Source organism: Alligator sinensis, unplaced genomic scaffold (assembly GCF_000455745.1).
Source record: "Alligator sinensis unplaced genomic scaffold, ASM45574v1 scaffold709_1, whole genome shotgun sequence".
In the NCBI taxonomy this organism is placed as follows: domain Eukaryota; kingdom Metazoa; phylum Chordata; order Crocodylia; family Alligatoridae; genus Alligator; species Alligator sinensis.
The window spans coordinates 36,905-51,227 of record NW_005842208.1 but is presented as its reverse complement, the minus strand read 5'-3'; the positions used below and the strand labels follow the sequence as shown (position 1 = coordinate 51,227).

Genomic DNA, 14,323 nt, shown 5'->3' with positions numbered 1-14,323 from the left:
GCAGTCCAATGTGATCCCCTTTGCTGACTGGTAGATTGTGCCAACAGACACAGATGCTCCAGCTCAGCCAGGAGCTTGTATTTCCAGCTGCTGTGGTATGGAAGTGGAGTAACCAAAGACTTCTCTATGCCTAACTAGCATCCTTGTGCATCCCAGATCCTGACTTGTGGTCTGCCGACCTGATGCAAAGTGACCTGGCCTGGGGCTATAACAGGCAGTGCGCTGCAGCCGTACCCTGGAACCCACTGCATGGACTCTGTCCTCACAGGCCTTCTCTCCTCCACATCACTGAACCGTACCCTACGACTCTCACACTGAACCTGTTTGGAAGTTGCTGAGGGTGCAGCCAGGTCTCCTGCTGTATTTCATTCCAGGGCTCATTGAAACAGCTACGCTGGGCTACGAGACCAGGTGAACTGGGCTCCTGCCCTGCTCATCCACTTGGTACACTACAGTTGTCAGGCAGTTCAGATGCATGAAACAGCCTCGGAAGCAGCTGTGTGCATGTGCATGCACTCATTCTTGATACCTGAATGAGGTATCTCCTTTTATTCATCCTCCTTGAGACAAGCTGGCTGGGCAGAAGGTGCCTCTTTTCATAGATTTCATAGATTTCATAGACAAGCCATAATACCAGAGAGGTGTGGAAGCATACTGATGACAACTCCTATATGTCTGAGAGTTTAATGTCTTCTGTCAGACCCCCAGGTCAAACAGTTTCATTTCTGCCCCCTGCCAGGGGTAACAAAACCCTGTGACATGAGCAGTGCAGTACCAGAGTCTTGCACATCGCAGTGTGCAGCCACCTGCATTTCCTCCTGCTGAGAGTGGAAAGAGCAGAGAGGTAACACACTTGGGGGCAGCTAGTGGAGGGGCAGTGCTGAGACCCCTGATCTAGGTGGGGACGATGGTGAAAGGGGTCTTTAACATTACTTATTCATGAATCTTAACTTAAAGAGACATTCAGCCCCCTAAAATACACATAGAGACAGATACTTATCTTCCACCAGCAGGGCTCTGTGAGCGCACATCAATGTCCCCAGGAGTCTTGGGCTGACAAAAGATATCAGATTCATCCAAAGAACCTTATTAGACCAACTTAAGTAGTTGGAAAAAACAATTTTAAGCAAGCTTTTGGGTTCAAAAACCCGAGACAGGCTGGGTCCGGGGGACTGAAGGGGGATTAATAGTGGAGGGGTACCTGGGGAGTCAGATGTCAGGTTGGTTATGATGTGTCTAAAATTCAAGGTCTATATCTAGCCCATGATTTTTAGTATCCAGGAGGTTGATGAAGTGGAGTTCATAGGCTCGTCTCTGGAAAGTGTTTTGCAATTTTCCTTTGAGGATTAGAACTGAGAGATTGGAGAGTGTTTTTTTTTGTGAGGTAAATGTGCCCCCACAGGTAATTGGTATTCCTGTCTCTGATAGATTTCCAGTGTGCATTCATTCTGGTGAGCAGTTGTTGTTTGGTCTCTCCTAGGTATTTTCCATTATTGCATTTGGTGCATTGGATGAGATCTATTACATTTCTGGAGGTGCAGGTGTAAGATCTGGGAATGCTGATGACTCTGTTGTGGAGTCTAGTGCTCTTTCTTTTTCTTCGTTTCTGATGGGTCCTCGTTTGCTTTGTGGTTAAGTTTTTCTGTTTCTTCATTTCAATTCACCTCCCCCAACCTTCTTTTTCCCTTCAGCTCTGCATAATACACATCTCAGTGTTTTCTGGTTTTAAAACTTAATTTTTTCCAAAGCTAGTTTTAAGCATTAGTTCACAGAACTTGCATCTTCCTTCAATAATCAAAAACATTTCTCCAACATTCTGGTGTGGAGGCAGGAGAAGATTTTTGTTCTTTTTGGGTTGTTTTTTTTTTTTTTAGCAAATTCCAATCATTACCAGCACATTTCCAATTAAGCCTCCTTTTCCTGCTTCACTGTAGAACAGGGACTTGATAACACAACTTTGCCATTGCTAAAACTTCCATGCTATAGTTAGGGACAAGTATATTGATATCCTGTCCCGCGTGTTGATGTGGATGGGAGAAATTTGCTAAGGATCTAACCATGACACAGAAGCATTTCAGACCTATGTGTGAAGGCTTGCGCTTGTCTCTGGCTGGGTAGACTCCTTTTAGTCACCTTGCAGCTATTCATCTCTGGTGCCTCTTTCACTCCCATTGAATTTTTTTCATTCAAACTATAGTTCAAAGTCTCTCTTATTTCAAAGACTTCCAGCAAAGGAATCAGGAGCTGCAGTGGTTTTGCTTATATTTCCTTAGTGAACTGGAAACTAGTTAACTAGTTAAATAGGAAAGATAATTTATGTTCCCCACTTCCACTTCAACTGTAGAGTAGATCTTTAGCTGATACAAGTCAATTCAAGTCCATCAGCCATGCGGTAGCTGGTGGAAGCCACTCTAGTTCCAGCCTGAGCTACAGCCACTTGCCAGTATTGTGATCTGGCTGCAGGGGTGGTAACTCTATTGATTTGTGCATTTTAATTGCTATGTTAAGGATGAAAGAAGAAACAGGCACTGTGTTCTACCTCCCACCTCTGATTTTAAACCACCTCAGGCTAACAGTCATGGCTGTGCCACACCTGCCTTTGTGGCCAGTCCGAGTGTATGCATTGCATTGCTGTAGGTTATATATTTGTCTAGTGACACACTTAGTGGTCTGCTCTGGTTTTCCTGTGATGATGTTTCCTCAAGCTCGCTTATCTGGAAGGGATCAGCTGGCGCTCATTAGCCATCTCACTTACTGAAACACAAGCTAGAAAGGGAAGTCAGGCATTTGCAGAGGCCAAATTGACCATTTTTAGCCCTGACTGAATGCTGTCTTAGCAATTCACTATGCCCAAAGGGAAAGGGTCAGCAAAGAACAGAGGATCATAGGAAAGGAGGGCTGGAAGGGACCTCCCAGTGTCACAGCTAGTCCAGCCTCTACTCAAGGCAGGATCAGCCCTGACTGAACATCATAGAACTTGAAAGTGCTTGACCCACGGAGAAAACTTGGGGTGCTTCCTTTAGCCTCTCTTAGTCAGCCAGACCGAGGGGGCACCAAGGCTTAACCCAGTCCCTCTCCCAGCCAGTCCACCGCCCTATACACAGTGGAGAACTTTACTGGTTAAAGAGGGAAGGCTTGGAGAAGGGTGCAGGTTAGATAAGTTTTGCAGAATAACCTTAGAGCAAGCAGCGTGGCTAGGTAGCCTTTGATCACACATCTCCTTTACTGCAAGCTATATATCTAGGTAGTTTTCAGCAGTTTACTCACTTGAGCATCTTGAGGGAGAGAGCTACAGATGTTTCAGCTGCTGTGTGAATCTTGATCATGGCTGCTCTGCCTCACCTCCTGGGCAGTCCTGGCTTATATAAACCTTTTGACTTCACTTTTGGGGGCCAAATGAGGGCCAGCAGTTGTTGGCTGCTAGCCAACCAATTTCAAATGCATCATCACTACCTCGTGGAGTGGTAGGGACTACTGGCCCTGCCCTCCTGGCCACCAGGTCTCTGCTTCGAACAATAAGAGGAAGATCCATCCTTTCTCTCCTGGTGCAGGTCATGTAGGCAGGGCTGGTTGCTTTGCAGCTGGAGTGATAGATAGGTAAGAAGACAATGCTAAAGGGGAAAAAACTAGCAGGAGAGACAGGGAAGAGATGGGATGGAAATCCTCCACACTTGTCCCACTCCTTCAGAAGCCTGGGCACATAGCTTCACGGCGGATAAGTGAGTGACCCACAGAAGTTACTGTTCAACAATCAGCTAAGCAAGTGCCACATGAGCGTAGTGTGTGCATTTGGGTGCTTTGGGTGCATTTGGGTTAGAAGTACAGGCAAACAGCAGCAGAGGAGCTGTCATCAGAAATTGCCAGAACACATCATGTCTGCTCATGAGAGGGAATGTGCTCTGTAATAGTGTTAATTCATCATTTTTATGTCTCATCTTGCATTTTCTATTACTTTGTCATTGAATAAAGTCTGTCTGAGATAAAGTTTTCTTCCATACTTGGTTCATAACGGGCTCTGGGGAGGTCTCTGTACGGCATGTGAAGAGAGGCCATACTCCATGCATGATGTTGGGTAGGGGGTGTGGTGTTTGGGGGACATGGGCGAGGGGTCTGGGTTGTATTGGGGTGGCATGTGGTTGTTTTGGGATGGCTGGGGGCGGGTGGGAATGGAGTAGGCCTATTGGGACTCTCCCGACACTATTTTGGGGGCAGCTGTCCTTGGCACGGGGATCCCTGGTACTCAAGGAATCTTACTCAGCCTTGATAACAACGCCAGCCCACCCCCATGCTGGCTCTAAGTTTTGGAATAGGTCTTTGTCTGCTTTTTGATGCGAGGATACAGATGACAGGAGGCAGATTATTCTGTTTTACATAAAAATTCCCGTATGAATGTTTCCATTCAGGTTTTAGCAAACCATGAGTGAGGTACATTTTTATAAATCCAAGTATTGATTCTTTCCATTTTTTTCGGTATTATGAATGTACTAGCAAATTGCCTGTCAAGAATGATGGGCGGGGACAGAAGCCTTCATCTGCCCCCTACCAACCTTGCCGGGGCTGGGGCCGATCCCCAGGTTCGCCCTGCTGCTTCGATCCAGGTCTGAGTCTTGATCCTGGTCTCCTCCCCACCACCACTTCAGGCTGCGGCCAGGGCTGGGGCCATGGCCGTGGCTGGTCCCCTCCCCAGGGCTCTTTCCCGCCCCCCACCTGCCACTTTGGGCTGTGCCAGGCTGGGGCTGCAGCCGCTTCCCCCTCCCCGCCACTGCCATCGCCAGTCCCCCGCTTTTTCTTTGGGGCATTCCCCTCTCCTCTCTGCCACTTCAGGCTGGGTCCAGTCCCCGCCTCCCCTCCCCTCTCCTCCCCTCTCCTCCCCTCGCCTCTGCCGCTTTGGGCCATACCAGGGCCATGCCCACTCTCTCCCTCCTTCCCCCAGTGCTTCGGGCCAGAGCCAGGGCCTTGCCCCACCAGCCGTCACTGCTGTTGCCTCAGGCTGCAGCTATTAGCAGACCTGGCCTTGCCCCATGCTTCGCCACCACCATCATGGCGGCACGGCTACCAGCTCCTGTCTGAACGCTCGCACTCTAGTTGTTTGTTTCAGACAACCTGCGCTAGATCAGGCTGGGGATGGGAAGTCAGCCCAGCCAGACCCAGTTCCCCTCCCAAGTGCTGCAATTGGGGTGGGGAAATGAACTGATCCTGATTCCTCTGTTCCTGTCCCCAGCCTGAACTAGCGTGGGGGATCTGAACTCAGCCCAGCTGGGCTGACTTCCCAACCCCAGCCTGATCTAGTGCTGGGGAGGAAAACCGAGCAATTGGGCTCAGTTCCCTTCCCCACTCCCAGGCGGCAGCACCAGCTTTCCTCCTTCATCTGGCAGGCAGATCGGGGCCCACAGCCCCGATCTGCCTCCCACATGAGAGAGGATGTTTCAAGCTTCCGCATTATAACTAACGGGCGAAACGTTGAAACAGCGTCAAAACAGCCTCACTGTTTCGACAAAGCAAAACAGAACAGCTGTTTCAAATTGAAATGAAATTCAAAACAAAACTGTTCCATTGAAACCTCGAAACTCAAGTCAAAACGAACAGTGCCATTTTGCACAGCACTAGGGCGCACCCCTGAGATTGGCAGTGCAACCCCTGAAAGAAGTGCCGCTGATGCTGCCGGCAGTTCCTACAGACAGTAGCAAGAAGTGTCACTGACTGCCGGCGATGTCTGTGGGCAGTCGCCACTCACCACCCCCTACCCCCCCCCCCACAGAAGCCGCCAACACTGCCGGCAGCATCTGTGGGTGGTTGCCGATTGCTGCTGGCCGCCAGCAGCGGTGTCTGCGGGCACTTGCCGCCCCTCCCTGCCAACACTGCCACCATGCTGCCACTGCCTGCGGGTGGTTGCTGTGCCCCAAAAGCCTCCAGGGGCACACTTTGTTCATGCCTCTTAGCCTTTGTGAGTGCGTTCTTTTCTTCTTCCTGTTGTGACTGGCGGGAGCAACATGCAGCGTAGCTAAAAAATAGGAGGGAGGGAAGGAATGCAGGGGGGAGTTTAGGAGCGAGCATAAGAAATTGTTTTGGAAAACCACCATGTAGTGCCTCCTCCTGGGAGGCAAGTGCGGGAACACGCTTGGGGCATTCCCTTTGGGTGGATGCCTGCCTGGCCGACCCCTGATGCCAACCCTTGTGAGGGGAAGGAAGGCTTTGCAGGAGTTGAGAAGCACTGCTTATTGAACTTAAAACCTTCAAAATAGGGGTGTCTCTCAAGGAAAGCCAATAACATTTCCTGCCAACAAAATCAAATGGTATCTTAAAACACCCCTGGTGTAAATTACTAATGCAAGGGCAGGAGGGTAAAATTGTTATGATGTGCCCCCTAGCGTTTTTTACTGGGAATAGCATATTAGCCATCATGTGCTAAATTACGTACATGTTAGGTCATTAGTCATGGTACATTACGAGAGTAGAAAAAAACACAGGAATGTATTTAGTGAAAAAAAGCCGATGCCATAGACAAGTGCCCTGCAGCTGCTGGAAAGCAATACTGTCTCTGAGGGGGTGGACCTAATCCTGTTCCTTTCTCTTGGGCATCAACCTATCCACAATCTAATTTTGACTGAACCCAGACCCTTGGGACAGTGTTTTCCATGTCTCTGACATCAGGGGGTCACTCAGGCAGCTTTAAAGATTTGGGTGCCTTAAGGGCTGAACATATATGTGCTGCATGGATGAATATAGTTTCTGGATTATGGTTTTTTGCACTATCCCAGTGTGGAGGAATAAGCCTGTCTGCTTGCCTGTGTCTCTGGTGTAGGGCTACAGTCTAACCCCCCCCCCCCCATCCACACTCTCTAGTTACAAACTTGGGCTGCAGGAGGCACCTGGTCTCCATGATAACAGGGTTGCAAATTCCTGAGGCAGGGGGGAGAGCTTGCTTATCCTCTGTCCTTTGTAACCCTAAACTCTCACCTGAGGGTGCTGAATGTTTTAAAACTGACCAACCAGTGTCAGCCATGGTTTGACAATACTGGTTTATGGTTCGTCCAAGGAATGAGTTCAGAAAGGTTCCTTCCCTAGGCCCTCCCTCTCCAATCATTAAAGCTATCTATCAGAGCAAGCCTTATTGCACATGTTTGAGAGGGAATGGGCATGCCTTTGCATTCCCTTGGCTCGCCTGACTAAGGGAGGCTACTTGCTATGCTTTAGGCTAATAGAAGCACTCCGTGATCCCAAGGTCTACAGGGTCTGTATATCCTGGGTGGCACAGGGCCCAGACAAAAGCCTGAGTCTGGGTGGTGGCAGCGGTACCCCAGGCTTGCAGGTGTGCTCCAGAAAGGGGGTTGACCAAAAGTTAGGTGCCCCTGGGGAGGCATCCAAAGCTGGGTTTTTGGTGGGGCGTACTGAGGTGGGTGTCTAGGCACAGGAGTGCCCCCTACTGCCCGCCACACCCCTAGCTGAACAAGTTTGAAAGATCTATTGTGTCATGAAGGGTTGCTAATGCATACATCCCCAGGATCCCAATTCCTTCTAGTGGGGTGAGGGCAAATTCAGCTTTACTGTTTGCTAAGGCATCAGGTTCGCCAGAGCAGCTGCCTGTACAGGAGGAAGTGGGGAATATTCAACACGTGAGTGTGTGCCAGTGACCTCACTGTTTTCATTTAAAATCGGTGTCATATGGGTGATGGCAGGGGCCATAGGCACAGTCCTGCCTATTCCAGGGTGGGGGGCCTGATAGACATGGCTTGGACTTCTGGTGACATTGGGGTTTTGTGATCTGTAGTAATTGGACATGCCGAGTCTGGAGGCTTTGGGCTATATGGGGGAGGTTTTAGAGTTTCTGCAGTAAAGGTTTGAATTGCCTTGGGGTGAAGTGCTGAGCTTGTCCCTTTAGAGGCTTTTAATTTCTCTTTAAGGGTGGCAATTTCTTGATTACATGTAGTATGGTCTGCCCTCTGTTCTCTCTGACAGCTCTGTTCCAACCATTTCCTGAGCCTCCCTGAGCACCCAAAAATGAATTGGAGGGTGAACGGTAGAAAATTGGGCGGGAAGGAGGAATTTAACCAAGCCACTCAAAAAAACCCCCAACAACGAAACCAATTGCAAAAGATATTCCTAAACTAGCCCCTGTTGTAATTTTGTACTAGGAGGTCAGGAGGGTAAAATTGCTATGAGATGCCCTCTAACATCTTTTACTAGTAATAGCACATTAACCAATTATTAGTGGTAAACACGTTACATATGCGTTACGTGCAAAATAGTAAGGGGAATCATCGTGGTACACTGTGAGAGTGAAATAAAAACAGAGAATTTTTTTAGCTAGAAAAACCCAATAATGTGTACAAGCACCGTAGGTTTTCAACTTTTCCCTCTGCTTCCCTTCGTTTTTCTCCTTGCTATATCACAGCATTAATGGGGCTGAGGTTTTGCGCTGCGAGTACCTGAGCATTAGCTTTCCAGTTTTCTGTTTCCTTTTTGACAGCCACAATTTCCAATTCTTGGTCTGCAGTTTTGTCTTGTGCCTGCTTTTTAGCAGCCCCAGTTCCTCAGTTTTGGTTTTCCCTTTTGTTTTGTAAGTGAATAACATCTTGCTGCAGGCCATAACATACTTGAAACAGCTCTTGCATAAATGCTCATTTCCTATCTTTTTCTTTCTTTTTTCTTTCCAATTTTGGACTTGTCTGTAGCTGCCAGAACTTCCTACTGGGAACATAGATTTTCCCATGCCATGGGGACTATGAATACATCAGTCTCCCAGAGTTCTTTGTTTAAGTTTTGTTCCTGGATAAATTGTTTAAATATAATGCTCATAACTGAGGTAATTGATGCTGCCATGGTAAAGCAGTTTTTTCAGCTTCCTTAGTACCTTTTTGTAGTTACTCTTACCCTTTTCCCACTGTGGGGTTTTAGGGATTGCCCCCAACAGGTAGGTTCCCTTCCACTCAGGTCTGAAGTGCTTGAGCTATATCTGGGGGTGCGGAGTGACCCCACACTTTTGTACCCAAATTCTAGCTCTGAAGAACAAAAACAGCCTCACACAAAATCTGGCTCCCTGTTCCAAACACTAGCTTGCAACAGCAAGAAACACACCAAAGAAAACAGTTCCACAAGCACTTCTGCTGTCAATCCACATTAGGATCCCGGAGAAGCCCCAATTGGTTGCAGTTCAAAGCGGGTTTTTAAACCTAGTGTAATTAAGGATTGACATGACACCTCATTCGATTAATAACAGAAAGGCTTTAGTAACAATACCACAAACAACCTCTGAAAAAAAGGAGAAAAAGATTATTTTCCAAAATAAAATGCGCTATCACAGAATGTCCTAGTACATATTTAGCTGCAGCAGTGTTTTTTTACCAGCACAGGCAGGAAGCTGGTCCAGTATTGCAGCCTTAATCAACCAGGACCCTTCATTGGTTGAGCTGGGTGTGATGCTATAGTGATTTTTCTGTTTCTCCTGGACTGCACACCGTGCTGGCAATTCTGTTTTGCTTTTACACTATTTAATTGTATAGCTTCAAAGCATTTTTCTTTGATGGTTGGTTGATTAAAGTTTGAACAAAACAGGGAGGAAAAGGGGACCCATTACATTACAACTGTTAAATTGCCTGGATTCCAGGTTTGGATTTGTTCAGGTGTGAAAACTTGTCTTTCTGGCAGTATTTCATCAGTCTGGAAGTTGTAAGTCAATCACATGTGATGGGCTTTGATTGGCTAAACAGGATACCTACAGGTATTGGTTACTGGACCTGTCTTTGGGTATTTGTTTAACAATGGGGCAAATCTGCCATAGCCTGTACCAGTGATGATCCATTTACAACCCCCAGCCAGACATTGAATGATCGAGACATTTGTAACACCTCAGACATTGGATGCCTGTTTGGAGCAATATGAGGATGTGTTTAGCAAGGCATAGCATGCATGCCCAGGCATTTGTCATATACATGACACCTTTCCTGTATTAAGTGCACCACTTACAGGTTCTGCTTGAAATGTATATTTAATTTTTTGTTTTCTTTAGTTACTAGGTCAGTTGAAAAGTATATGTTGGTTCCTTGCCTTCTTTGGTTAAACTAGCTCAGCCTTTCTTTAGCTTGCATATACACGTGTGACAAGTGTGTCTAGTGAACGACGGCAATGGACACGGCTAGCTCCATGAACAGTTTTATTTACGCTCTTTCTAAAACTATGAAATAAAACATGAAAATAAGTCTAGGCCGGGGAGAGGCCTCACACGACCCCCCTGGGTTAGGCTGGGCAGTACAGGGAGACTCTCAGTCCTTGGGGCCTGGTTTCATCAAGCCCTTGTGCTCCACAGCTCTGCAGTATTTGTCAGGCAGGACGGTGGCTCTGGAAACCGGAAAAATATGTGTATAATCCCAGACCACCACCACGGAGCAGGTCACGCTATGGGGCCACCAGCCATGGGGGTTCCAGTTGTGTCAGGGCCTGGAGCCAGCCCTGAGGGGCCCAGCAACACTTCTGGCACCTCAGCCTCCTGGGAGCAGGGCTGATGCAGCTGGAGGGACTCTGTGAGGGCTTCGTTCCCATGGGGAGACCCAGGCCCCGGTGAACACGGGAGCGTGTAGGGCAGGAGGGAAGCTCAGAGCTGGAGGCAAGAAGGCAGGCTCTGGGCAGCACACAGCAGTGACCTGCCTCCAGCCACTGCCATGCCCAGCCCTGCTACAGCTGCCCTGCCCTCAGCCAGCAGCCTGGGCCCCAGCCCCACTCCTGCACCACCTGGCAAGTCTCAGGGGCTCAGCCTGCCCCAGGATGTGGTGAAGGGGGAGGGAAGGAAGAGACAGCATGAGTTGTGCTGGATGCTGGTGGGCATCACCCTGAGATCGGCGCCCACGGTCCACCCCCACGTGGTCCAACCCTCACCAGAGCTCCTGCATCCTGGTTCTCTTCAGCTGGCCATTGCAGTCTGGGGTTTTCTGCATGTCCTGTTGCTGGTGCTTCCCAGACTCAAAGCGGATGGCCCACTTGTGCACCAGCTGATCCTGGCGCTCCAGCACCAGGCACCGCACTGCTTTGCCGTACTCCACTTGCTTGGCCACCCTCTCCTCCTGCTGCCTTTGCACCTTCAGTGCCTGCTCCTGCTGCTTCCTGGGGGAGACACCAGCGCCCATGACAGGGGCCAGCCCAGCCCTGTGCATGGGCAGTGCCTGTCCTCCCCACAGCAGACAGGCAGGGCCATGACCTTCCTGCCAGGGGCTGCCCTGTCCCGCTCCCGCAGGCGCAGGGCCCTGCATCTGCCTGAGCTGGGTCGTCTCCACCGCAGCTCGTGCCCCCCAGGCTCACCGAGAGGTGCACAGGGCAGGCCTGACATGGCCCAGCCCAGTGTCCCCGCAGGCACACTCTCCAGCACCTGGGACCCCACTGTTGCCGCAGGGCCAGGCCACTCCTTGCCCTAACTGACGACCTGCTAGAAATAGCTGCAGTGCCGCTTGGTCTGTTTGACCTGCTGGTGCTCCTTGCAGGCCATCTGCTCCAGGAGGCTCTGCTGCTCCTCCCTTTCCCTGGTCTCCTGGTGCTGCTTGGCCTGGAGCATGTCCTGCCAGGAGGGAAGCCCTGACTGCGTGGCCCAGGCAACAAGGAGCCAGGTGCAGACGCTGCCCCTGCTCCCCTGGGGAGCCAGCCCCGACCCCCAGGCTGCCTTTGCCTGCCTCTTCTCCCAGCTCCATGTGCAGTGCTGGCTGCCACAGCAATGCTGGAAGGACCCAGGCAAGCTGCAGAGCTTTGTCTGCTGCCTTGGAGAGAAAATGTCTTCTCTCCTGAGCCCAGGCTGCTGCACGCCCAGCCACATCCTGCTCAGCCAGGGGCTCCAGCCAGGTGGGGCTGGGTCTGCCCTACTGCAGTCACAGGGGGAAGCATCCCCCACTCCTCCCCTGGGGTGCGTGTGGGTGAGGCCCTCCCGCTCTGCTGGTTCTCAGCCTGCCAGAGCAGCTGGGCAGGAGCGAGGGCAGAGGCAGCTGCGTGCATTACCTTCTTAGCTTGGACGCCAGCCCTCTGCTGCAGGGTCCTCAGGCGGGCCGTCCCTGGTTCCTTCTCATGGAGGGCTTTCTGCTGCGCCTTGACCTCTGCTTTCTACACCTGCCACAGCACAGCCCCAGCTCCATGAGCCACTGACCCCTCCACACACTGGCACACACGGGCAGAGCAGTCATATTATGACACGTGTGTATGCGTGTGTGTGTATGTGTGTGTGTGTGTGTGTGCGCGTGCTGAGGCACTGATGCCCGTGCAGCATTCTCACACAGGCAATGTCAGGTGCACATATGTGTCCAGCAGCCCCACACAACCAGGTGCAGTATTAACATGCGTGTGCAGTGCTCACACAGTGCTGTGCACACAGAGCATTCGCACATGCTGACACACACACACACACGTGCAGTGCTCCTGCTTGCAGCCTTCAGTGTTCAGCTTTCACACATGTGCAGTGCCATGAGCACACAGGACTCTTAACTGCTTTCCTTTAGGCCAGGCGATGCTGAGACCAGAGCAAGTCATTCCAGCCACCACTCACGCTCTGCAGGCCCCTGCCCCTAGACCCATACCATTTTCTGGTTCTGATTGCCCAGGATGTGCTGGGGATCTGATCCTGCTCTCAGGCAGCTGGGTCAGTGCAGCTCCCTGTGTCATGTGGGGTAAGCCCACGCCTGCACTGATAGGGATTGAATCCCCACCACCCTTGCCAATGCCATCCATACCCTCAGCTGTTGCTGGTGAAGCTGCTGCAGGCGGTCCCATATCTCATGAGCCACCAGGCCCTGCACCTTGTTTATTAGGAGCCTCTCCTTCTTCATTTTCTTTATTTGCTCCTGTGCCTCCCTCTCCTGGTTGCTCTGGATGTCCTGTTGGTGCAGAAGCAGTTTCTCTGAGGCCTCCTTGCGCTGGCCCACAATGGCCGGGACGGGAGAAGCAGGCTACTAGCAGCCCCTGGCAGACACGGGCCAGCATCGGAGCCCATGCTTCAAGGAGCTGCTGCCAGCCTACATGCCCTGGGCCCACAGCACCCTATCATGCTAGCCAGGGGCTGCCTGGACTTTGGGGTGGGCCTGCCCAGGGCGGCTGCAGGAGGCAGCTCTGCTCCGAGCCAGGTACCTGAATCCTGCTTCTCTGACAGGCACCATTTGCATGGGTCATGCTTGGGAAAGCAGCCTTCCACGGGGCATGCACGCCAGGCACGTATAGGGCTCCCCTGTCCACACACTCATTTAGCCACTGCGGAGCTGACTGTGTTCAATTCCAGCAAAATATACTAGTACTGGCCCAGGAAGATGGAAATTGGGTCCCTGTTGCCTGCTGAAAACCCGCCCTGGACACTGCTTTTGGGAGGTCTAACCCACACTTCTGCCCCTCTGCTCCGCGGGAGGTCAGGGTATTGGGAAGGGGTTGGTCCACCTTCCTCAAGGGAATGTGGGGAGTTGCAGGGTTCTTGGGATGAGGGGAGTGGAAGTCTGGTTTCTGGGGAAGCCCAGCATCCAGCAGGGATGGCCTGCCACAGCCTGGATCCTGCAGTCCTGGAGGCAGCCCTTTCCAGGAACAGCACCACATCAGCTCCTCCCAGCCTTGCTTTCTCTGACTGACCCTGCACTGAGTGAATGCCCGCAGCACTGCAGGCAGGACCCTGCTGGACCAGCCTACAGGCACTCGACTTGCTGACAGATGCAAAAAGCCCGGTTCTCCCAGAGGCAGGTGGAAGGCTTCAGTGCCCAAATCTCAGCACAGCCCTGGAGCAGCTCCTGTGCACTCAGCCTGGAGCACAGAACAAGCGCTGGGGACAGCCCTGAGTGTGCTGCTGGGACTGAGTGTCCGGAGGTCTGCAATCCGGAGGAGTAGATAGAGCACAGCGGCAGGTCCTGGACGGGGGCCCACAGCCGAGCTCCTCTCCAGTTGGCCTTTGGCTGGCCAGGAGGAGGTTGTAGGAGCAGCTGCCCCTGTTGTCCTCCTGCTTCGTGCAGCTGGGGGAGCTGGAGGAGGAGAAGAGATGCTCAGCAGAAGCCCCCCTGCCACCTCTTGCGCAGCGCCCAGGCGCCAGGCTCCCACCCCCAGCCCTCGGCCTGCCAATGGGCAGCAGCAGCCCTGGTCCTGGCAGAAGCTATCCTGTGCTCAGGCCCTGCGGGAGGACTCTGGCTGTTCACACCCCATCACCTACCACAACTGTGGAGTTTGAGGGGTCTTGTGCCTGCTGGGGTTTGGGTGCTGAGGACAACATAGGCAGCTTTGCTGGGCTGCTGGATCTTTGCAGAGCCATTTTTAAGCCTCAAGGCTTCGCAAAGGGAGAGGTCACTCTGGGTCTTCTCTATCTACACTATTTCCTACACTATGTCCT

The 14,323-nt window shown here is 51.4% G+C and overlaps 1 pseudogene; it reads right to left on the bottom strand.

Moving 5' to 3' along the window:
• Positions 1-10,164: 10,164 nt before the first annotated feature.
• Positions 10,165-14,323, bottom strand: LOC112550795 (annotated as a pseudogene).